Below are 4,674 nucleotides of genomic sequence, written 5' to 3'. Positions count from 1 at the left end.
GCACGCACACACCCCACCCCCCCACCCCCTGCCTCCATAGCTTGGCACTCAGACGTCTCAGCGCTCCTTCCTTTCTCCAGGCTCCAGCTGGCCCCACGCCAGCTCTTCTCCCCCAGCCTGCCCGCCTGCCCTGGGCACCAGACTCATAAAGGACAAGGAAGGGCCTGGGGGGGGCTGGCCGGGTGCCATGCGAACGCAGCCCCTGGGGCCCTCGCCTCCCCCTGAGCTGCCAGACACCTGCGTAATGAGTGTCATTACTGGGGACCCGCCGGGCAGGCCCCGGCTCGCCCCAGCCACCCAGGCTGTGAACAAAGCTGGAGATGGGGTTCGGGGAACACGGGGCTGCAGGGGTGGTGGGGGTGCCTCTCTCCTCCCTGGCCCCAAAGCTCAGCCTGGATTTCTGGAGCCGCGGAGACAGCCTCTCGTCTCCCACACAGACTCCCAAACCTCAGGTTCCTCTCCCAGTCCGGCTCAGGTGGAGACAAAGGAGGGAAACACTCACTGAGTACCTCCTGCATGCCCATGTGGCGCCAAGAGCTGGTATTGCCACTTCCCACTTCAGACTCCGCCGCGTCCGTCCGCCTGATCGCTTACTGTCTCTCTCCTCCTTTTGAGCACAAAACGTGGAGAACATTTATTGAGCATGTCCTGTGTACCTTGTGCTAAACACACGTATTAACGCCTGTGTTCTTAGAACAGCCCCACGAGGTGGGTACTGTAATTTATTCCATTAGACAGAAAAGGCTCAGAGAGGTAAGGCAACTTGCCCAAAGTCTCACAGTTGATGAGAGGTGGGCCAGGAGCAGAGCCAGGCCTTCTGGCTCAGAGTCCGTGTTCTTCGCTGCTTGCCACGCCGCGCCACCTCTCCCATCACAGCGGGCGGTTTCGTCCGAGCTGTGCCGTCCCCAGCGCTCGGTCTGGTCCTCAAAAAAAGCAGTGAATGAGTGAGTGAGAGAATAATCTCGCTGAGTTCTGACAATGTCTTTCCAAGTGACATTGACAAATGAGAAAACCAAGGCTCAGAGAAGTCAGGTGACTTGCCACAGGCCACACAGGGACGGCACCCCGCAAACTGAGATTTGCCCTCCCGGTGTCTTCTGTCGAAGCCAGGATGGGAGCTCATGCCCCGTGCCCCTCCTGGCCCCTCGTGGCCCTGACCCCTCTCTGGGCTGGCCCAGGAGGCCCAGGAGGGTGAACGTGTGTCTGCCTCAGTGTCCCTAGCATCTAGCTGGGGCACACAGGTGACCTGCAGACTGAAACTGCAGCTTCTCCCGGTGGCTCCGAGGAAGGTCTCACAGGATCAGATCCTGACAAGTCCACCCGTCCTCTCTCCTAGCTCCTGAGCCGTGATGAGTTTCCCAGATCCACCCTGCTCTCCCTTGCCTCTAGGCTTCCCCCTACCAGCAGTCTTCCAGAAACTGCCCCAGCCTCAGCTTAAAGGGCACCTCCTCTGCCAGGAAGTGCCCAGCACTCAGGGCTCTGTGAGGGCACCCACGCTGCTGACCCTGGGCCATCAACTCCTCAGCCCGCGTCTGACTTCTTTCTTCTCAGGGTGAGTCGGCCTGAACTCTCTGTCCAGCCACCTTGCTTTCATCCCCACCCTGCCCCTGACCTTCTGGGTAAACTTGGCCATTTTAGCTCATCTGTCAGAGGTGTAGGAAATTTAAGCCAAAACAGCAAGTGAAGGCCCCTACTCAGATCCCATGAGGGACACTCAACCCAGAGCTCCCTGCGTGGTCTGACTCCTGCCAACTTCTCTGACATCCCCTTTCCCGTCCCTCACTCCCTCCAGCCACCTGGCCTCCCCACCTTTCCCAGGACTCTCCAAGCCCCAACCCACCCCAGGGCCTTTGCCCTGGCTGTTACCCCTACTGCATTCCCTTTCCCCAGGATCTGTTCCTTCTCCTCCTTCGGATGTCTCTTCAGGTCACCTCTTCTGAGAAGCCCTCTCTGATCCATGAAGCTCCCGAACACCCCTGTGTGTTTCGGTCATGGGGCTTCTCCCCCGCTGAAATGATCTTCTCTGTTCCTGGGCTTGCTCAACTGATCTTGTCTCTTCCACCAGAATGCAGAAGGAGACCTTGCTGGGTCTCCTAGAGCCTGGTATACTGTAGGTGCTCGAGCAACAGGCATGGAATGAAGAGAAGACATCAAAGTGCTGCCCCGTCCCTGCCTCATTCCTGCACCACCCATCCCCGACCGGAGTGGCCCCCAGCCCAAAGTTCAGGGGCTGGGGACCAGGCAGCCCCACTGCCGCCGCCAGCAGGCCCCTCTGAGCCCTAGAGCCTGTCTGGCTCCCAGCCTCATAAAAACCTCCGCCCTCACCTTGCCCTTGGGCGGCACAGGCAGAGGGAGGTAGCCGTGGGGCCCCGAGGCTGACCCTAACATGGCTCTGGAGAAGATACAGACGCCAAAGTTGGTGTCCGTGGAGCCCGGCGGCCAGGTGTCGCTTCAACTCCATGGCACAGCCCCGAGGGCTGCCCTGCCAGGTCAGGACCACCACGATCGCCCTCCACCAGGGAGGCCGCCGAGTGCAGTGGGGTGCGGCCACGTGCCGAGCCCAGGCCATCGTGCCGCCAGAGAAAGGCACAGTCGGCATTCAAACGCAGCTCCAACGGATGCTCACGCGAGCTCCAAGGATGCCCGCGTGAGCCCCAAGGGCTGCCCGCGTGAGCCCCAAGGGATGCCCGCATGGGCGCCAAGGGATGCCCGCATGGGCGCCCATGTGGGCTGGTCAGCACACAGATGTGAAGTGCGCCCTAGCGATGCGCCCCACGCATCCGGCTCTGAGCAGGGATCCCAGAGGCAGAGCACTGAGCTCTCGGCCAGGGGACCCAGCCCCTCTGTGCCTCTGTTTCCCTCAATGGGAAACAGACACCGCCGTGTCTCCCTTGCCAGGGTGTTGAGGGAATGAAAGGAGATCCTGTGGGGTCCAACAGAGCTGCCCAGATCCCTTGCTGCCCGCCTGCTGCGTGCCCTCTGGGCCTCAGTTTCCCCATCTGGCAGGTCGGGTTGTGGCCAAGGGCAGAATGAGATATTTGCCCAGTGCCCCGCACACAGTAAGTGCCTCATAAGTGCTTGCTATTATTTACTCCAGGCCTCTGGGGTTCACTTTCCCCTTCTGCAACTCCAGAGGGCAGTCCTGATCACCCAAGACCTCTTCTAGGTCACTGGGGCAAAGGTCCAGGGGTCCTAAGGTGGCCCCGGCAGGGGGAGGTGGCCCCAGGTCTGGGGGAGGGCGGCAGGGTGGCGGGATTGGGAAGCTGCCTGGAGGCTGCAGTGACTCACCAGCCAGCCGGCCTCCAGGGGGCTGGGCTGCGGCCCCCCACGCACCCCTCTGGGCCCTGCCTTGCGCCCAAAAGTGCTGTGTCATGCTCTGTCATGTGGCTCCGGGTCATTAATACCCGAGTTCTGGGAAGCTTGGGCCGAGTTCCCGGAAGGGGTCAGCCAGTTCAGTAAACAGATTGGCTGGTTGGTCGTCACGGCTGAGCCGGGCGGGCCTGCAGCTCGGGAGGCAGGAGGTGGGGACTGGTGGCCAAAGGGGGCCCAGGAGCTGCCCTGATCCCTGTGCAAGGCTGGCACCTCCCAGGGCAGCGTGGCCCAGGCTCTGCCGACGCAAGGTCAACCTGAGGCTCAGAAAAGGCAAGGCACTTGCCAGAGGCCGCACAGCAGGGCCAGGGCTCAGGCTCAGGACTCTGGACTCACTGTCTAGGGCTCTCAGCGTCCCTCTGACTAACAGGCAGGAAACTCTACATCCTCTTCGCCTCCAGATCCTGCCCCGGACTCTGGCCAGTTGGTCGGATGAAGAGGCAGACTAGTGGGAGAAGGCAGGTTGGGAAGGGAGTGGGTTTGGCCGGCTGTGAGGCTGTCCCCATGGTGGGTCCTCTAAAAGTAATAATACGTCCCAGCAGTTCGTGAGCACCTCCAACGCGCCCTTAGACACAAAGCGGTACTTGGGCGCCACTCGAAGTGCCTGCCGTGAATCCACTCATCTAATGTGCAGCCACCTTTGCACAATAGTCACAGCTATCATCTTTAAAGCACCTACCATCCACTAGGCACTGAGCTGATCCTCATGTGGACCCCATGAGGTGGACATTATCCTCACCCCCTCTTCACCAGATGCGGAAATAGAGGCCCAGAAAGACAAGCAGCTGTATTACTTGGTGGAAGGAAAGTGGGCTCCAGGGTCAACTGGACCCAAGAATTCAAACCTTGACTTTGCCGCTTCCGACTGTACGACCTCATGCAAGTGCCTCCATCTCTCAGAGCCTCAGTTTAGCCCTCTGACAAACGTGAGGATTGTACTCAAATCACCCGGAGCCAGACCTGGTGGGAGCGCGTAAGAAGCGAGGGAGGGCCAGGACCGTGGCCTTGGACTGCCCTGGGCCCTGTCCCACTCCGCTGCTTCCTCTGCGTGACCTTCGGCGGGATGTTTAACCTCTCTGGGCCTCCACGTCCTCTGTACGATGGGGATCGTAGTAACACCTCCCTCATACCACTGACAGAAGGAACGAGTGAGCTGACACCCCGGGAGCCCTCTGAGCAGCACTGGGTGTCCCACAGGCACTAACGCAGGCGACTCGTCCTTGCGTCTCACCTAAGATGACTCTGCTGGGATGAGGGGAAGGGTGCCAGGTGGTGGACAGAAGGACAGCACACTCACCAGCACCC

General features: G+C 60.6%; 1 long non-coding RNA gene across 2 annotated transcripts; it reads right to left on the bottom strand.

Annotated features, from left to right (window-relative positions):
- Positions 1-685: 685 nt before the first annotated feature.
- Positions 686-3,765, bottom strand: LOC139186615 (uncharacterized). 2 transcript variants are annotated; one of them, XR_011570281.1, is made up of 2 exons: positions 3,289-3,765; positions 686-923 (listed from the first exon to the last, which is right to left on the bottom strand). It is a non-coding gene; the product is annotated as an uncharacterized lncRNA (long non-coding RNA). The 2 variants fall into 2 exon arrangements; XR_011570280.1 differs by having other exon boundaries at positions 686-917.
- Positions 3,766-4,674: the final 909 nt, after the last annotated feature.

The sequence above is a fragment of the Bos indicus genome, chromosome 13, assembly GCF_029378745.1.
Source record: "Bos indicus isolate NIAB-ARS_2022 breed Sahiwal x Tharparkar chromosome 13, NIAB-ARS_B.indTharparkar_mat_pri_1.0, whole genome shotgun sequence".
NCBI lineage: Eukaryota > Metazoa > Chordata > Mammalia > Artiodactyla > Bovidae > Bos > Bos indicus.
This window is presented reverse-complemented; position numbering and strand designations above follow the sequence as displayed.